Below are 21,574 nucleotides of genomic sequence, written 5' to 3' on the forward strand. Positions count from 1 at the left end.
TTTCTTCAGCTGATGCACATCATAGGATGTATATTTCATCCTCAAGTTTAAAAATTTCTAGGCATTTGGTTCACTTTCAATCCCCTCCTGCTTCAGAACACATGTATTCCTCCATGTTTCTTGACTGGTTCCTTCATGAGACATCTTTCCAAACACATGATTTTCCATTTCCATAATCACTTTTGAAGCAAAACTCACACACCCTTCAGGGTAAACCATAACCCTAATATTGCCATTAGGTGTATAACTGGTAGGAATGAATGATTGTGTATCAATATAAGATTTCCTATATACTTTCAGATATCAACTCAATCCATTATTTCAATTGGAAGCAGTTATATGATTTATTCACAGTATGGTCTATTCATGCATTATCTCTATATTCATAGACCCAGGGTACACCTATTTGTACCCCCCAATACTAATTAATACGTCTTCAACATATTGCTCCCAGCAATGGTGGAAGAAATACTCATGTCACCTGATCTACATATACATTTGATCACTGTCATATTCTGGACACAAAATGCAAAGGTCACACTTATGATTGTAGCAAAGCCTAATTGGAAAGTGAGCATGGATTACTAAAAACTTCCTTCTCCAGGTTGCCTAATGCTCTCCAATGTCAATCCTATTGGTGACTACACACTTGTTTCTTCCTAAGATTACATATTCAACCTCAACCCTGTTGAAAATGTCTAATCCTATCACTCACCTTATACTTTGCCTGATTTCCTAATGTCTCTATTGATATCTGCTGTCCTACCTATTTTTCCCCAGTTCATCAATGTGACTGACTCTTCACATGTGCTGACATTTACATTCACTCTCTAACCGACACTCAATTGCTAAAGAACTTTTGGTCCAAATTTTACACTCACTCTTCTTCCTAAACCTACCGACTAGCTTCCTAATCTTACCTAATCTCCCTTTTTGAATGGATGTTCTCTTCTACATTCAATCATCCAAGGTACATGGTCCTATGCCATTGTATATCAATTTATCTGAGACATCTGTGCAGAATGTAATTCAAAGCTATGTATCCCAATCAAGGGCCCAATGCCCTTCTGGCCTTCAAATCTTACTGCGATTTCTGTTTTCATACATATATTTCACCTATGTATGATTATAAATATCGCAGGTTCCCAATACCATTCTACAACCAGCAGAATGATTCCTAACCCAAATCGAACATGTTCTTAACCCTAACCAGACACTGTTCCCTCAATCTAACTTTACAGAAGAGCAGGGACAGAGTTGGTCTTACAATACAGGAATGGAGGGGATCTTCCACCTGCTGAGAACCTCAAAGGTCCATGCAGAAATGAACCCTGGAAAAGATGTAGGCAGCTATGAAGGACCTGAGAGAGCAAAAGTCATCTTCCATGGCCATCAACCTGGTCAGGATGAAGGGATGTGTCTGAATGAGCCGCTCTCTTCTTAATGTAGACAAGATGGACCAAACCAGGCCTGTGTGGAGAAGTGTTCCTTGGTGCCTATGGTTGATATTCCATTCTAACTTGTGAAAGTGTCACAGGAAGCAGGGGCAGCCTCCATCTCCTGGGCCCCTTGCAAGCAACTGTTAGGACACAGTGGTTGCCAGGCAGTGACCTCATTCAGTTCCTGAAGGAAGTGACCTCACCTCACTTCCTTGGTGATGGAACTCTCTGAACTTGGGATCCAGGAAGCCAGGCACCCAGAGGCAGTCCCAGTCCCAGTCCCAGTGGGCTCACTTGTTTGGATTTACCAAGGACAGAGTCAGTCTTCCTTGGTCCCTACTGATGTGAGGATGGCCAAATGCCAGGAAAGCACTGAAGAGGGCCCGGCCTGAGAAAGCAGGTAGTGGCTCACCGCTGGCTCCTGACAACTTCACAGAGTTGGCCAAGGAGGCCAGATCTGAGACAGGACAGGCCATTTCGGGGCAACATAGTATGGCCCAGCAGTCAGACGACACTCCGGGTAGTCACAGACCTACTTGGGGGAAGGAGGTGCCTTTGTGGGTGTGGGGGTGAGTTTGTGGATTTGTCTCATGTTCTGAGAATAGGTAGGAAAGGCGGTTTTGTTTGTTTGGAGTGGACTGTTTCCAGTAAGTCTTTGGACAAGGCGAGTGTTTCTAAGTTTGTGTATCTCACTGTGTCCCTGGTTGTAGACATTAGAAAAGAGAATGCATCAATGGATGTGTCCTGTCTAGTAGAAAGCTTCCCAGTCTTCATCCTGCCCAATTTATGAATGGACTGCCGCTTGCCTTATGGATGGGCAACACCTACTATCTTCCTAAGTTCCTGTTTTCTTCCTGCATTCTGGCCACTCTCCAGAATAGGCTCATGGTTTTGTGTCCAAGATATGTACCACCTCCAAGCTCTGTGACATGGCCATGTATTGGATAGCTGAAAGGAATGGTGAGCATGTCAGAAAACTCAGATATCAGTGGGACCAATAAAGTCTCAGTGGAGAAAGCCTGCTTTGGGCCTTTTGCTTACCTATTGTTCTGTTGCCCTGAATGTCAGGAAGGCCTTTGCCTCAGGGCACCCCTTTGTGAAGCCTGAAGAAAACAGTTTTCAAATGGAAATGAATGGGCATCACCTGTTGCTCTTTGCTTCATTGCTTTGCAAAGGGATGTGTCTGAATCAGCCTCTTGGCCCTGTGTGAGGCTGTGGCTTAGATTGTCAGCACCTGATGGATTGAAGAAAGATCCCATGTGTGCATCCAAAGCCAAAATGGCAAAAAAGCAGTCATTTTGGATGAAGTCTCTCGCCTTCCTCTGTAAGGTTCCTGACCTCCATCAAGAGAGCATTGGGATGCTTTGGGTCAAATGAGTTCTTCAAAGCCCTGCAGAGGCTAGCCCATAGGTGCTTGGGTTTTCTCCTGACTCCAATTCACACAAAGAATCTATACCCCGCAGTCAGTAGGCCTCAAATTGGAGAAGCAGAGCAGTATTAAAGGCAGGCCTATTTGATCACTCCTGGTGCACAGGAAGGCTGTCCAGGCCACCATGATATTAGGCAAATGAGGGGCAAGGGAGCTTATTGTGGACACTGTCATGGGCTGCGCCCCTGATGGAAACCTGCAGCCAGAGGTTATGATGAGTGTGTATATGGAAGAAGATGAGGGCCATGTGGCAGTGTTTTGGTTGAAATTGTGGTCCTTTGTGTGGCGGTTGGAAGAGATGACTGGGTCCACCTTGGCGTGAACTCTGGTGTGATTCCCCTTGGAGACTGAGTTCTGGAACTGACCTCAGAGAAGTATTGCCATGAACTGTGTTGAGATTTTAGTAGGCCACGCATGAGAGTCGCCCTTGGAAACTGAGATCTAGGCCTAGGTTGGCTTTCCACAGAGCACTGGGAATCTCAGCCAGGATATCACATGATTTTATTCTTACAGACCTGGCAGCCATCATTGAGAGTCAAAACACACATGGACCTCACATGGTAGACCTCAATGGGCCTGGCTTCATGCGACCTTTTGGCCACTCTTTGGGAAGCCTTGTTTGTGAGATTTCTCCAGAGCTTTCATTGAAATGAGCTTCCTCACCATTTAATGGTTCCTGAATGAATGGAAACCCACAGTGCCTCCAACTTCATCCTTGAAAAATGGCTCGATAAATACCATGAAATTTTGAAGTTCCCATGACCAGGTGGCACTGGAGAACCTTTGGATGTCCTGTTGCTGATCAGGAGTGTACCAGACAGTGCCTTGATTGACTGGGTTTCATGAAAATGTTGTAGAACAGAGATGCCAGTAAGTTGGGGCCTGCTGAGTAGTGGGCCTAGAGAAGTGGTGTGCAGGAGTGTGATAAAACATCTGTGGTAGGGCCATGTGGATCTGACATTGGCTTCCAAATGGCTTGTGACTGACATGGTGCAGCCGGCAGACACTTATAGGTAAAGGCATCTTGTTATATGGAGAGGTTTCAGGGCAATGTTCAGAATCAGGTTGCTAGGGTCAAGGGGGCAAGCTCTGTGGGATAGAAGACTGGTTGGTGCATTCTCCTAGGACCCTGACCCACCACACGTGACAGAACTCCCTCCTGCACTGTGTCCCAGTTGAACTCCTTGTATTTCATGAAGCAAATACCAAACTCCCAGTGCAGCAGCAAGAAACACCAGGAAAAGTAGAGGAGGACCAAATGGCTTCACAGTCCACACGGGGAGACACTTAGCCTCCAGTGGCCACTGTGGACCTACAAAGAGAGAATTCAGCACTTCTGCCTCATGTTCATTGGAAAATCAGAAACCATGTCCTCCAGGTCACATAGATGCAGACCCAGCTTTGATGGTCTCACTCCAAAGGAAGCTAAAGCTCCTGACAACAACATAGATTTCAAGTGCCCAACCTCAGAGGCAGTTTCTCACGAAGTCTTTAGGCCAGCAGAGCTCCATGTTTGTGGAGTGTTTATCCTGTCCCTTACTTATGGAAACTCCTCTACCACCTCCAAGGTTGTGAACTCCTGAGCATTTTGCATTCCACATATTTATCCACAGATTTTCTAACTCTTCCCCTCGAGTTGCTTCTTCCTTGGGGCGAAGGTCATGTCAAGGCATTGTTCTGGATGAGAGTGGGAAGATTTTTGTGTAGCACGTATTTGCATACACATTGGATTCATTTCCTATTTTCCATTTGAAATACTGATTCCCTGACACTAACCCATACCCTACTAGACTCTGACTATGAATCCTAATATGATGGAGAAAAAGAACCCAAACAGAATAGAAATACAAGCAGTTCAGAGGAGGCATGGTGTATAGTTGCACTTGCCTTTTGCATTATAAAGGGTAGGTGTTATAAATCTAGTCCAATTGAATAGAAATAGTTCTCCATGTGTTTTTAAAGTTAACAAATATGTGAATTCCTGTCTCCCTTTCTCTGTAGCCTATTCAGCACATGTATTTTTACATGCACATAAAGAATCCTACCTGGTATCCCACGTATATTCTTGTGAGGTGGCTGACTTGGCAGATACAAATTGTGAGAAGAGATCACTCCTCCCAAACACTGTTGGAACTGAAAATTCAATCTATGGGTGAGCTTCCTACTTGAACAATAGGATACAAAAATCCATGTTCAGTAAAATAAATATTTTTGGATCTGTGGATGATATATATTTCATCATGAATTTCGAATGGCATATATATTTCGAATTTTTAATGTCTGTGTGTGTGTTTTGTGTGTGTGTGTGTATTTATATATCTATATATACTCACACACACACAAACTCTCTCCAGATTTTTCAAAATATGAAATATATGTGTCTTATGATACATTCCCTAAATTCATTCATGTTCATATATGTGGATTTATAATCATCTTTTCACAAGATTATTCTCAGAAATATTTATCCACCTGAAATACATATTTTTTTCCTAGTACTGAAAACTAACTTCAGTGGATGGTGCATAGAAATCCTAATCTTTCTACAGTAACTGACCCAGTTTAACATCAATGCAAGTAGATTCCTATGGGACATGATGTGTATTTTGACGTTCATTTTTATTCAACACTGGTACCTTACTATTTCTTCAGCTGATGCACATCATAGGATGTATATTTCATCCTCAAGTTTAAAAATTTCTAGGCATTTGGTTCACTTTCAATCCCCTCCTGCTTCAGAACACATGTATTCCTCCATGTTTCTTGACTGGTTCCTTCATGAGACATCTTTCCAAACACATGATTTTCCATTTCCATAATCACTTTTGAAGCAAAACTCACACACCCTTCAGGGTAAACCATAACCCTAATATTGCCATTAGGTGTATAACTGGTAGGAATGAATGATTGTGTATCAATATAAGATTTCCTATATACTTTCAGATATCAACTCAATCCATTATTTCAATTGGAAGCAGTTATATGATTTATTCACAGTATGGTCTATTCATGCATTATCTCTATATTCATAGACCCAGGGTACACCTATTTGTACCCCCAAATACTAATTAATACGTCTTCAACATATTGCTCCCAGCAATGGTGGAAGAAATACTCATGTCACCTGATCTACATATACATTTGATCACTGTCATATTCTGGACACAAAATGCAAAGGTCACACTTATGATTGTAGCAAAGCCTAATTGGAAAGTTAGCATGGATTACTAAAATCTTCCTTCTCCAGGTTGCCTAATGCTCTCCAATGTCAATCCTATTGGTGACTACACACTTGTTTCTTCCTAAGATTACATATTCAACCTCAACCCTGTTGAAAATGTCTAATCCTATCACTCACATTATACTTTGCCTGATTTCCTAATGTCTCTATTGATATCTGCTGTCCTACCTATTTTTCCCCAGTTCATCATTGTGACTCACTCTTCACATGTGCTGACATTTACATTCACTCTCTAACCGACACCCAATTGCTAAAGAACTTTTGGTCCAAATTTTACACTCACTCTTCTTCCTAAACCTACTGACTAGCTTCCTAATCTTACCTACTCACCCTTTTTGACTGGATGTTCTCTTCTACATTCAATCATCCAAGGTACATGGTCCTATGCCATTGTATATCAATTTATCTGAGACATCTGTGCAGAATGTAATTCAAAGCTACGTATCCCAATCAAGGGCCCAATGCCCTTCTGGCCTTCAAATCTTACTGAGATTTCTGTTTTCATACATATATTTCACCTATGTATGATTATAAATATCGCAGGTTCCCAATACCATTCTACAACCAGCAGAATGATTCCTAACCCAAATCGAACATGTTCTTAACCCTAACCAGACACTGTTCCCTCAATCTAACTTTACAGAAGAGCAGGGACAGAGTTGGTCTTACAATACAGGAATGGAGGGAATCTTCCACCTGCTGAGAACCTCAAAGGTCCATGCAGAAATGAACCCTGGAAAAGATGTAGGCAGCTATGAAGGACCTGAGAGAGCAAAAGTCATCTTCCATGGCCATCAACCTGGTCAGGATGAAGGGATGTGTCTGAATGAGCCGCTCTCTTCTTAATGTAGACAAGATGGACCAAACCAGGCCTGTGTGGAGAAGTGTTCCTTGGTGCCTATGGTTGATATTCCATTCTAACTTGTGAAAGTGTCACAGGAAGCAGGGGCAGCCTCCATCTCCTGGGACCCTTGCAAGCAACTGTTAGGACACAGTGGTTGCCAGGCAGTGACCTCATTCAGTTCCTGAAGGAAGTGACCTCACCTCACTTCCTTGGTGATGGAACTCTCTGAACTTGGGATCCAGGAAGCCAGGCACCCAGAGGCAGTCCCAGTCCCAGTCCCAGTGGGCTCACTTGTTTGGATTTACCAAGGACAGAGTCAGTCTTCCTTGGTCCCTACTGATGTGAGGATGGCCAAATGCCAGGAAAGCACTGAAGAGGGCCCGGCCTGAGAAAGCAGGTAGTGGCTCACCGCTGGCTCCTGACAACTTCACAGAGTTGGCCAAGGAGGCCAGATCTGAGACAGGACAGGCCATTTCGGGGCAACATAGTATGGCCCAGCAGTCAGACGACACTCCGGGTAGTCACAGACCTACTTGGGGGAAGGAGGTGCCTTTGTGGGTGTGGGGGTGAGTTTGTGGATTTGTCTCATGTTCTGAGAATAGGTAGGAAAGGCGGTTTTGTTTGTTTGGAGTGGACTGTTTCCAGTAAGTCTTTGGACAAGGTGAGTGTTTCTAAGTTTGTGTATCTCACTGTGTCCCTGGTTGTAGACATTAGAAAAGAGAATGCATCAATGGATGTGTCCTGTCTAGTAGAAAGCTTCCCAGTCTTCATCCTGCCCAATTTATGAATGGACTGCCGCTTGCCTTATGGATGGGCAACACCTACTATCTTCCTAAGTTCCTGTTTTCTTCCTGCATTCTGGCCACTCTCCAGAATAGGCTCATGGTTTTGTGTCCAAGATATGTACCACCTCCAAGCTCTGTGACATGGCCATGTATTGGATAGCTGAAAGGAATGGTGAGCATGTCAGAAAACTCAGATATCAGTGGGACCAATAAAGTCTCAGTGGAGAAAGCCTGCTTTGGGCCTTTTGCTTACCTATTGTTCTGTTGCCCTGAATGTCAGGAAGGCCTTTGCCTCAGGGCACCCCTTTGTGAAGCCTGAAGAAAACAGTTTTCAAATGGAAATGAATGGGCATCACCTGTTGCTCTTTGCTTCATTGCTTTGCAAAGGGATGTGTCTGAATCAGCCTCTTGGCCCTGTGTGAGGCTGTGGCTTAGATTGTCAGCACCTGATGGATTGAAGAAAGATCCCATGTGTGCATCCAAAGCCAAAATGGCAAAAAAGCAGTCATTTTGGATGAAGTCTCTCGCCTTCCTCTGTAAGGTTCCTGACCTCCATCAAGAGAGCATTGGGATGCTTTGGGTCAAATGAGTTCTTCAAAGCCCTGCAGAGGCTAGCCCATAGGTGCTTGGGTTTTCTCCTGACTCCAATTCACACAAAGAATCTATACCCCGCAGTCAGTAGGCCTCAAATTGGAGAAGCAGAGCAGTATTAAAGGCAGGCCTATTTGATCACTCCTGGTGCACAGGAAGGCTGTCCAGGCCACCATGATATTAGGCAAATGAGGGGCAAGGGAGCTTATTGTGGACACTGTCATGGGCTGCGCCCCTGATGGAAACCTGCAGCCAGAGGTTATGATGAGTGTGTATATGGAAGAAGATGAGGGCCATGTGGCAGTGTTTTGGTTGGAATTGTGGTCCTTTGTGTGGCGGTTGGAAGAGATGACTGGGTCCACCTTGGCGTGAACTCTGGTGTGATTCCCCTTGGAGACTGAGTTCTGGAACTGACCTCAGAGAAGTATTGCCATGAACTGTGTTGAGATTTTAGTAGGCCACGCATGAGAGTCGCCCTTGGAAACTGAGATCTAGGCCCAGGTTGGCTTTCCACAGAGCACTGGGAATCTCAGCCAGGATATCACATGATTTTATTCTTACACACCTGGCAGCCATCATTGAGAGTCAAAACACACATGGACCTCACATGGTAGACCTCAGTGGGCCTGGCTTCATGCGACCTTTTGGCCACTCTTTGGGAAGCCTTGTTTGTGAGATTTCTCCAGAGCTTTCATTGAAATGAGCTTCCTCACCATTTAATGGTTCCTGAATGAATGGAAACCCACAGTGCCTCCAACTTCATCCTTGAAAAATGGCTCGATAAATACCATGAAATTTTGAAGTTCCCATGACCAGGTGGCACTGGAGAACCTTTGGATGTCCTGTTGCTGATCAGGAGTGTACCAGACAGTGCCTTGATTGACTGGGTTTCATGAAAATGGTGTACAACAGAGATGCCAGTATGTTGGGGCCTGCTGAGTAGTGGGCCTAGAGAAGTGTTGTGCAGGAGTGTGATAAAACATCTGTGGTAGGGCCATGTGGATCTGACATTGGCTTCCAAATGGCTTGTGACTGACATGGTGCAGCCGGCAGACACTTATAGGTAAAGGCATCTTGTTATATGGAGAGGTTTCAGGGCAATGTTCAGAATCAGGTTGCTAGGGTCAAGGGGGCAAGCTCTGTGGGATAGAAGACTGGTTGGTGCATTCTCCTAGGACCCTGACCCACCACACGTGACAGAACTCCCTCCTGCACTGTGTCCCAGTTGAACTCCTTGTATTTCATGAAGCAAATACCAAACTCCCAGTGCAGCAGCAAGAAACACCAGGAAAAGTAGAGGAGGACCAAATGGCTTCACAGTCCACACGGGGAGACACTTAGCCTCCAGTGGCCACTGTGGACCTACAAAGAGAGAATTCAGCACTTCTTCCTCATGTTCATTGGAAAATCAGAAACCATGTCCTCCAGGTCACATAGATGCAGACCCAGCTTTGATGGTCTCACTCCAAAGGAAGCTAAAGCTCCTGACAACAACAGATATTTCAAGTGCCCAACCTCAGAGGCAGTTTCTCACGAAGTCTTTAGGCCAGCAGAGCTCCATGTTTGTGGAGTGTTTACCCTGTCCCTTACTTATGGAAACTCCTCTACCACCTCCAAGGTTGTGAACTCCTGAGGATTTTCCATTCCACATATGTATCCACAGATTTTCTAACTCTTCCCCTCGAGTTGCTTCTTCCTTGGGGCGAAGGTCTTGTCAAGGCATTGTTCTGGATGAGAGTGGGAAGATTTTTGTGTAGCACGTATTTGCATACACATTGGATTCATTTCCTATTTTCCATTTGAAATACTGATTCCCTGACACTAACCCATACCCTACTAGACTCTGACTATGAATCCTAATATGATGGAGAAAAAGAACCCAAACAGAATAGAAATACAAGCAGTTCAGAGGAGGCATGGTGTATAGTTGCACTTGCCTTTTGCATTATAAAGGGTAGGTGTTATAAATCTAGTCCAATTGAATAGAAATAGTTCTCCATGTGTTTTTAAAGTTAACAAATATGTGAATTCCTGTCTCCCTTTCTCTGTAGCCTATTCAGCACATGTATTTTTACATGCACATAAAGAATCCTACCTGGTATCCCACGTATATTCTTGTGAGGTGGCTGACTTGGCAGATACAAATTGTGAGAAGATATCACTCCTCCCAAACGCTGTTGGAACTGAAAATTCAATCTATGGGTGAGCTTCCTACTTGAACAATAGGATACAAAAATCCATGTTCAGTAAAATAAATATTTTTGGATCTGTGGATGATATATATTTCATCATGAATTTCGAATGGCATATATATTTCGAATTTTTAATGTCTGTGTGTGTGTTTTGTGTGTGTGTGTGTATTTATATATCTATATATACTCACACACACACAAACTCTCTCCAGATTTTTCAAAATATGAAATATATGTGTCTTATGATATATTCCCTAAATTCATTCATGTTCATATATGTGGATTTATAATCATCTTTTCACAAGATTATTCTCAGAAATATTTATCCACCTGAAATACATATTTTTTTCCTAGTACTGAAAACTAACTTCAGTGGATGGTGCATAGAAATCCTAATCTTTCTACAGTAACTGACCCAGTTTAACATCAATGCAAGTAGATTCCTATGGGACATGATGTGTATTTTGACGTTCATTTTTATTCAACACTGGTACCTTACTATTTCTTCAGCTGATGCACATCATAGGATGTATATTTCATCCTCAAGTTTAAAAATTTCTAGGCATTTGGTTCACTTTCAATCCCCTCCTGCTTCAGAACACATGTATTCCTCCATGTTTCTTGACTGGTTCCTTCATGAGACATCTTTCCAAACACATGATTTTCCATTTCCATAATCACTTTTGAAGCAAAACTCACACACCCTTCAGGGTAAACCATAACCCTAATATTGCCATTAGGTGTATAACTGGTAGGAATGAATGATTGTGTATCAATATAAGATTTCCTATATACTTTCAGATATCAACTCAATCCATTATTTCAATTGGAAGCAGTTATATTATTTATTCACAGTATGGTCTATTCATGCATTATCTCTATATTCATAGACCCAGGGTACACCTATTTGTACCCCCAAATACTAATTAATACGTCTTCAACATATTGCTCCCAGCAATGGTGGAAGAAATACTCATGTCACCTGATCTACATATACATTTGATCACTGTCATATTCTGGACACAAAATGCAAAGGTCACACTTATGATTGTAGGAAAGCCTAATTGAAAGTGAGCATGGATTACTAAAATCTTCCTTCTCCAGGTTGCCTAATGCTCTCCAATGTCAATCCTATTGGTGACTACACACTTGTTTCTTCCTAAGATTACATATTCAACCTCAACCCTGTTGAAAATGTCTAATCCTATCACTCACCTTATACTTTGCCTGATTTCCTAATGTCTCTATTGATATCTGCTGTCCTACCTATTTTTCCCCAGTTCATCATTGTGACTCACTCTTCACATGTGCTGACATTTACATTCACTCTCTAACCGACACCCAATTGCTAAAGAACTTTTGGTCCAAATTTTACACTCACTCTTCTTCCTAAACCTACCGACTAGCTTCCTAATCTTACCTACTCACCCTTTTTGACTGGATGTTCTCTTCTACATTCAATCATCCAAGGTACATGGTCCTATGCCATTGTATATCAATTTATCTGAGACATCTGTGCAGAATGTAATTCAAAGCTATGTATCCCAATCAAGGGCCCAATGCCCTTCTGGCCTTCAAATCTTACTGAGATTTCTGTTTTCATACATATATTTCACCTATGTATGATTATAAATATCGCAGGTTCCCAATACCATTCTACAACCAGCAGAATGATTCCTAACCCAAATCGAACATGTTCTTAACCCTAACCAGACACTGTTCCCTCAATCTAACTTTACAGAAGAGCAGGGACAGAGTTGGTCTTACAATACAGAAATGGAGGGAATCTTCCACCTGCTGAGAACCTCAAAGGTCCATGCAGAAATGAACCCTGGAAAAGATGTAGGCAGCTATGAAGGACCTGAGAGAGCAAAAGTCATCTTCCATGGCCATCAACCTGGTCAGGATGAAGGGATGTGTCTGAATGAGCCTCTCTCTTCTTAATGTAGACAAGATGGACCAAACCAGGCCTGTGTGGAGAAGTGTTCCTTGGTGCCTATGGTTGATATTCCATTCTAACTTGTGAAAGTGTCACAGGAAGCAGGGGCAGCCTCCATCTCCTGGGACCCTTGCAAGCAACTGTTAGGACACAGTGGTTGCCAGGCAGTGACCTCATTCAGTTCCTGAAGGAAGTGACCTCACCTCACTTCCTTGGTGATGGAACTCTCTGAACTTGGGATCCAGGAAGCCAGGCACCCAGAGGTAGTCCCAGTCCCAGTCCCAGTGGGCTCACTTGTTTGGATTTACCAAGGACAGAGTCAGTCTTCCTTGGTCCCTACTGATGTGAGGATGGCCAAATGCCAGGAAAGCACTGAAGAGGGCCTGGCCTGAGAAAGCAGGTAGTGGCTCACCGCTGGCTCCTGACAACTTCACAGAGTTGGCCAAGGAGGCCAGATCTGAGACAGGACAGGCCATTTCGGGGCAACATAGTATGGCCCAGCAGTCAGACGACACTCCGGGTAGTCACAGACCTACTTGGGGGAAGGAGGTGCCTTTGTGGGTGTGGGGGTGAGTTTGTGGATTTGTCTCATGTTCTGAGAATAGGTAGGAAAGGCGGTTTTGTTTGTTTGGAGTGGACTGTTTCCAGTAAGTCTTTGGACAAGGCGAGTGTTTCTAAGTTTGTGTATCTCACTGTGTCCCTGGTTGTAGACATTAGAAAAGAGAATGCATCAATGGATGTGTCCTGTCTAGTAGAAAGCTTCCCAGTCTTCATCCTGCCCAATTTATGAATGGACTGCCGCTTGCCTTATGGATGGGCAACACCTACTATCTTCCTAAGTTCCCTTTTTCTTCCTGCATTCTGTCCACTCTCCAGAATAGGCTCATGGTTTTGTGTCCAAGATATGTACCACCTCCAAGCTCTGTGACATGGCCATGTATTGGATAGCTGAAAGGAATGGTGAGCATGTCAGAAAACTCAGATATCAGTGGGACCAATAAAGTCTCAGTGGAGAAAGCCTGCTTTGGGCCTTTTGCTTACCTATTGTTCTGTTGCCCTGAATGTCAGGAAGGCCTTTGCCTCAGGGCACCCCTTTGTGAAGCCTGAAGAAAACAGTTTTCAAATGGAAATGAATGGGCATCACCTGTGGCTCTTTGCTTCATTGCTTTGCAAAGGGATGTGTCTGAATCAGCCTCTTGGCCCTGTGTGAGGCTGTGGCTTAGATTGTCAGCACCTGATGGATTGAAGAAAGATCCCATGTGTGCATCCAAAGCGAAAATGGCAAAAAAGCAGTCATTTTGGATGAAGTCTCTCGCCTTCCTCTGTAAGGTTCCTGACCTCCATCAAGAGAGCATTGGGATGCTTTGGGTCAAATGAGTTCTTCAAAGCCCTGCAGAGGCTAGCCCATAGGTGCTTGGGTTTTCTCCTGACTCCAATTCACACAAAGAATCTATACCCCGCAGTCAGTAGGCCTCAAATTGGAGAAGCAGAGCAGTATTAAAGGCAGGCCTATTTGATCACTCCTGGTGCACAGGAAGGCTGTCCAGGCCACCATGATATTAGGCAAATGAGGGGCAAGGGAGCTTATTGTGGACACTGTCATGGGCTGCGCCCCTGATGGAAACCTCCAGCCAGAGGTTATGATGAGTGTGTATATGGAAGAAGATGAGGGCCATGTGGCAGTGTTTTGGTTGGAATTGTGGTCCTTTGTGTGGCGGTTGGAAGAGATGACTGGGTCCACCTTGGCGTGAACTCTGGTGTGATTCCCCTTGGAGACTGAGTTCTGGAACTGACCTCAGAGAAGTATTGCCATGAACTGTGTTGAGATTTTAGTAGGCCACGCATGAGAGTCGCCCTTGGAAACTGAGATCTAGGCCCAGGTTGGCTTTCCACAGAGCACTGGGAATCACAGCCAGGATATCACATGATTTTATTCTTACACACCTGGCAGCCATCATTGAGAGTCAAAACACACATGGACCTCACATGGTAGACCTCAGTGGGCCTGGCTTCATGCGACCTTTTGGCCACTCTTTGGGAAGCCTTGTTTGTGAGATTTCTCCAGAGCTTTCATTGAAATGAGCTTCCTCACCATTTAATGGTTCCTGAATGAATGGAAACCCACAGTGCCTCCAACTTCATTCTTGAAAAATGGCTCGATAAATACCATGAAATTTTGAAGTTCCCATGACCAGGTGGCACTGGAGAACCTTTGGATGTCCTGTTGCTGATCAGGAGTGTACCAGACAGTGCCTTGATTGACTGGGTTTCATGAAAATGTTGTAGAACAGAGATGCCAGTAAGTTGGGGCCTGCTGAGTAGTGGGCCTAGAGAAGTGGTGTGCAGGAGTGTGATAAAACATCTGTGGTAGGGCCATGTGGATCTGACATTGGCTTCCAAATGGCTTGTGACTGACATGGTGCAGCCGGCAGACACTTATAGGTAAAGGCATCTTGTTATATGGAGAGGTTTCAGGGCAATGTTCAGAATCAGGTTGCTAGGGTCAAGGGGGCAAGCTCTGTGGGATAGAAGACTGGTTGGTGCATTCTCCTAGGACCCTGACCCACCACACGTGACAGAACTCCCTCCTGCACTGTGTCCCAGTTGAACTCCTTGTATTTCATGAAGCAAATACCAAACTCCCAGTGCAGCAGCAAGAAACACCAGGAAAAGTAGAGGAGGACCAAATGGCTTCACAGTCCACACGGGGAGACACTTAGCCTCCAGTGGCCACTGTGGACATACAAAGAGAGAATTCAGCACTTCTGCCTCATGTTCATTGGAAAATCAGAAACCATGTCCTCCAGGTCACATAGATGCAGACCCAGCTTTGATGGTCTCACTCCAAAGGAAGCTAAAGCTCCTGACAACAACATAGATTTCAGGTGCCCAACCTCAGAGGCAGTTTCTCACGAAGTCTTTAGGCCAGCAGAGCTCCATGTTTGTGGAGTGTTTACCCTGTCCCTTACTTATGGAAACTCCTCTACCACCTCCAAGGTTGTGAACTCCTGAGCATTTTGCATTCCACATATGTATCCACAGATTTTCTAACTCTTCCCCTCGAGTTGCTTCTTCCTTGGGGCGAAGGTCTTGTCAAGGCATTGTTCTGGATGAGAGTGGGAAGATTTTTGTGTAGCACGTATTTGCATACACATTGGATTCATTTCCTATTTTCCATTTGAAATACTGATTCCCTGACACTAACCCATACCCTACTAGACTCTGACTATGAATCCTAATATGATGGAGAAAAAGAACCCAAACAGAATAGAAATACAAGCAGTTCAGAGGAGGCATGGTGTATAGTTGCACTTGCCTTTTGCATTATAAAGGGTAGGTGTTATAAATCTAGTCCAATTGAATAGAAATAGTTCTCCATGTGTTTTTAAAGTTAACAAATATGTGAATTCCTGTCTCCCTTTCTCTGTAGCCTATTCAGCACATGTATTTTTACATGCACATAAAGAATCCTACCTGGTATCCCACGTATATTCTTGTGAGGTGGCTGACTTGGCAGATACAAATTGTGAGAAGAGATCACTCCTCCCAAACGCTGTTGGAACTGAAAATTCAATCTATGGGTGAGCTTCCTACTTGAACAATAGGATACAAAAATCCATGTTCAGTAAAATAAATATTTTTGGATCTGTGGATGATATATATTTCATCATGAATTTCGAATGGCATATATATTTCGAATTTTTAATGTCTGTGTGTGTGTTTTGTGTGTGTGTGTGTATTTATATATCTATATATACTCACACACACACAAACTCTCTCCAGATTTTTCAAAATATGAAATATATGTGTCTTATGATACATTCCCTAAATTCATTCATGTTCATATATGTGGATTTATAATCATCTTTTCACAAGATTATTCTCAGAAATATTTATCCACCTGAAATACATATTTTTTTCCTAGTACTGAAAACTAACTTCAGTGGATGGTGCATAGAAATCCTAATCTTTCTACAGTAACTGACCCAGTTTAACATCAATGCAAGTAGATTCCTATGGGACATGATGTGTATTTTGACGTTCATTTTTATTCAACACTGGTACCTTACTATTTCTTCAGCTGATGCACATCATAGGATGTATATTTCATCCTCAAGTTTAAAAATTTCTAGGCATTTGGTTCACTTTCAATCCCCTCCTGCTTCAGAACACATGTATTCCTCCATGTTTCTTGACTGGTTCCTTCATGAGACATCTTTCCAAACACATGATTTTCCATTTCCATAATCACTTTTGAAGCAAAACTCACACACCCTTCAGGGTAAACCATAACCCTAATATTGCCATTAGGTGTATAACTGGTAGGAATGAATGATTGTGTATCAATATAAGATTTCCTATATACTTTCAGATATCAACTCAATCCATTATTTCAATTGGAAGCAGTTATATGATTTATTCACAGTATGGTCTATTCATGCATTATCTCTATATTCATAGACCCAGGGTACACCTATTTGTTCCCCCCAATACTAATTAATACGTCTTCAACATATTGCTCCCAGCAATGGTGGAAGAAATACTCATGTCACCTGATCTACATATACATTTGATCACTGTCATATTCTGGACACAAAATGCAAAGGTCACACTTATGATTGTAGCAAAGCCTAATTGGAAAGTGAGCATGGATTACTAAAAACTTCCTTCTCCAGGTTGCCTAATGCTCTCCAATGTCAATCCTATTGGTGACTACACACTTGTTTCTTCCTAAGATTACATATTCAACCTCAACCCTGTTGAAAATGTCTAATCCTATCACTCACCTTATACTTTGCCTGATTTCCTAATGTCTCTATTGATATCTGCTGTCCTACCTATTTTTCCCCAGTTCATCAATGTGACTGACTCTTCACATGTGCTGACATTTACATTCACTCTCTAACCGACACCCAATTGCTAAAGAACTTTTGGTCCAAATTTTACACTCACTCTTCTTCCTAAACCTACCGACTAGCTTCCTAATCTTACCTACTCTCCCTTTTTGACTGGATGTTCTCTTCTACATTCAATCATCCAAGGTACATGGTCCTATGCCATTGTATATCAATTTATCTGAGACATCTGTGCAGAATGTAATTCAAAGCTACGTATCCCAATCAAGGGCCCAATGCCCTTCTGGCCTTCAAATCTTACTGAGATTTCTGTTTTCATACATATATTTCACCTATGTATGATTATAAATATCGCAGGTTCCCAATACCATTCTACAACCAGCAGAATGATTCCTAACCCAAATCGAACATGTTCTTAACCCTAACCAGACACTGTTCCCTCAATCTAACTTTACAGAAGAGCAGGGACAGAGTTGGTCTTACAATACAGGAATGGAGGGGATCTTCCACCTGCTGAGAACCTCAAAGGTCCATGCAGAAATGAACCCTGGAAAAGATGTAGGCAGCTATGAAGGACCTGAGAGAGCAAAAGTCAACTTCCATGGCCATCAACCTGGTCAGGATGAAGGGATGTGTCTGAATGAGCCTCTCTCTTCTTAATGTAGACAAGATGGACCAAACCAGGCCTGTGTGGAGAAGTGTTCCTTGGTGCCTATGGTTGATATTCCATTCTAACTTGTGAAAGTGTCACAGGAAGCAGGGGCAGCCTCCATCTCCTGGGACCCTTGCAAGCAACTGTTAGGACACAGTGGTTGCCAGGCAGTGACCTCATTCAGTTCCTGAAGGAAGTGACCTCACCTCACTTCCTTGGTGATGGATCTCTCTGAACTTGGGATCCAGAAAGCCAGGCACCCAGAGGCAGTCCCAGTCCCAGTCCCAGTGGGCTCACTTGTTTGGATTTACCAAGGACAGAGTCAGTCTTCCTTGGTCCCTACTGATGTGAGGATGGCCAAATGCCAGGAAAGCACTGAAGAGGGCCCGGCCTGAGAAAGCAGGTAGTGGCTCACCGCTGGCTCCTGACAACTTCACAGATTTGGCCAAGGAGGCCAGATCTGAGACAGGACAGGCCATTTCGGGGCAACATAGTATGGCCCAGCAGTCAGACGACACTCCGGGTAGTCACAGACCTACTTGGGGGAAGGAGGTGCCTTTGTGGGTGTGGGGGTGAGTTTGTGGATTTGTCTCATGTTCTGAGAATAGGTAGGAAAGGCGGTTTTGTTTGTTTGGAGTGGACTGTTTCCAGTAAGTCTTTGGACAAGGCGAGTGTTTCTAAGTTTGTGTATCTCACTGTGTCCCTGGTTGTAGACATTAGAAAAGAGAATGCATCAATGGATGTGTCCTGTCTAGTAGAAAGCTTCCCAGTCTTCATCCTGCCCAATTTATGAATGGACTGCCGCTTGCCTTATGGATGGGCAACTCCTACTATCTTCCTAAGTTCCTGTTTTCTTCCTGCATTCTGGCCACTCTCCAGAATAGGCTCATGGTTTTGTGTCCAAGATATGTACCACCTCCAAGCTCTGTGACATGGCCATGTATTGGATAGCTGAAAGGAATGGTGAGCATGTCAGAAAACTCAGATATCAGTGGGACCAATAAAGTCTCAGTGGAGAAAGCCTGCTTTGGGCCTTTTGCTTACCTATTGTTCTGTTGCCCTGAATGTCAGGAAGGCCTTTGCCTCAGGGCACCCCTTTGTGAAGCCTGAAGAAAACAGTTTTCAAATGGAAATGAATGGGCATCACCTGTGGCTCTTTGCTTCATTGCTTTGCAAAGGGATGTGTCTGAATCAGCCTCTTGGCCCTGTGTGAGGCTGTGGCTTAGATTGTCAGCACCTGATGGATTGAAGAAAGATCCCATGTGTGCATCCAAAGCGAAAATGGCAAAAAAGCAGTCATTTTGGATGAAGTCTCTCGCCTTCCTCTGTAAGGTTCCTGACCTCCATCAAGAGAGCATTGGGATGCTTTGTGTCAAATGAGTTCTTCAAAGCCCTGCAGAGGCTAGCCCATAGGTGCTTGGGTTTTCTCCTGACTCCAATTCACACAAAGAATCTATACCCCGCAGTCAGTAGGCCTCAAATTGGAGAAGCAGAGCAGTATTAAAGGCAGGCCTATTTGATCACTTCTGGTGCACAGGAATGCTGTCCAGGCCACCCTGATATTAGGCAAATGAGTGGCAAGGGAGCTTATTGTGGACACTGTCTTGGGCTGCGCCCCTGATGGAAACCTCCAGCCAGAGGTTATGATGAGTGTGTATATGGAAGAAGATGAGGGCCATGTGGCAGTGTTTTGGTTGGAATTGTGGTCCTTTGTGTGGCGGTTGGAAGAGATGACTGGGTCCACCTTGGCGTGAACTCTGGTGTGATTCCCCTTGGAGACTGAGTTCTGGAACTGACCTCAGAGAAGTATTGCCATGAACTGTGTTGAGATTTTAGTAGGCCACGCATGAGAGTCGCCCTTGGAAACTGAGATCTAGGCCCAGGTTGGCTTTCCACAGAGCACTGGGAATCTCAGCCAGGATATCACATGATTTTATTCTTACAGACCTGGCAGCCATCATTGAGAGTCAAAACACACATGGACCTCACATGGTAGACCTCAGTGGGCCTGGCTTCATGCGACCTTTTGGCCACTCTTTGGGAAGCCTTGTTTGTGAGATTTCTCCAGAGCTTTCATTGAAATGAGCTTCCTCACCACTTAATGGTTCCTGAATGAATGGAAACCCACAGTGCCTCCAACTTCATCCTTGAAAAATGGCTCGATAAATACCATGAAATTTTTAAGTTCCCATGACCAGGTGGCACTGGAGAACCTTTGGATGTCCTGTTGCTGATCAGGAGTGTACCAGACAGTGCCTTGATTGACTGGGTTTCATGAAAATGTTGTAGAACAGAGATGCCAGTAAGTTGGGGCCTGCTGAGTAGTGGGCCTAGAGAAGTGGTGTGCAGGAGTGTGATAAAACATCTGTGGTAGGGCCATGTGGATCTGACATTGGCTTCCAAATGGCTTGTGACTGACATGGTGCAGCCGGCAGACACTTATAGGTAAAGGAATCTTGTTATATGGAGAGGTTTCAGGGCAATGTTCAGAATCAGGTTGCTAGGGTCAAGGGGGCAAGCTCTGTGGGATAGAAGACTGGTTGGTGCATTCTCCTAGGACCCTGACCCACCACACGTGACAGAACTCCCTCCTGCACTGTGTCCCAGTTGAACTCCTTGTATTTCATGAAGCAAATACCAAACTCCCAGTGCAGCAGCAAGAAACACCACGAAAAGTAGAGGAGGACCAAATGGCTTCACAGTCCACACGGGGAGACACTTAGCCTCCAGTGGCCACTGTGGACATACAAAGAGAGAATTCAGCACTTCTGCCTCATGTTCATTGGAAAATCAGAAACCATGTCCTCCAGGTCACATAGATGCAGACCCAGCTTTGATGGTCTCACTCCAAAGGAAGCTAAAGCTCCTGACAACAACATAGATTTCAAGTGCCCAACCTCAGAGGCAGTTTCTCACGAAGTCTTTAGGCCAGCAGAGCTCCATGTTTGTGGAGTGTTTACCCTGTCCCTTACTTATGGAAACTCCTCTACCACCTCCAAGGTTGTGAACTCCTGAGCATTTTGCATTCCACATATGTATCCACAGATTTTCTAACTCTTCCCCTCGAGTTGCTTCTTCCTTGGGGCGAAGGTCATGTCAAGGCATTGTTCTGGATGAGAGTGGGAAGATTTTTGTGTAGCACGTATTTGCATACACATTGGATTCATTTCCTATTTTCCATTTGAAATACTGATTCCCTGACACTAACCCATACCCTACTAGACTCTGACTATGAATCCTAATATGATGGAGAAAAAGAACCCAAACAGAATAGAAATACAAGCAGTTCAGAGGAGGCATGGTGTATAGTTGCACTTGCCTTTTGCATTATAAAGGGTAGGTGTTATAAATCTAGTCCAATTGAATAGAAATAGTTCTCCATGTGTTTTTAAAGTTAACAAATATGTGAATTCCTGTCTCCCTTTCTCTGTAGCCTATTCAGCACATGTATTTTTACATGCACATAAAGAATCCTACCTGGTATCCCACGTATATTCTTGTGAGGTGGCTGACTTGGCAGATACAAATTGTGAGAAGAGATCACTCCTCCCAAACGCTGTTGGAACTGAAAATTCAATCTATGGGTGAGCTTCCTACTTGAACAAT

Source organism: Urocitellus parryii (assembly GCF_045843805.1).
Source record: "Urocitellus parryii isolate mUroPar1 chromosome 13 unlocalized genomic scaffold, mUroPar1.hap1 SUPER_13_unloc_10, whole genome shotgun sequence".
Taxonomy (NCBI): domain Eukaryota; kingdom Metazoa; phylum Chordata; class Mammalia; order Rodentia; family Sciuridae; genus Urocitellus; species Urocitellus parryii.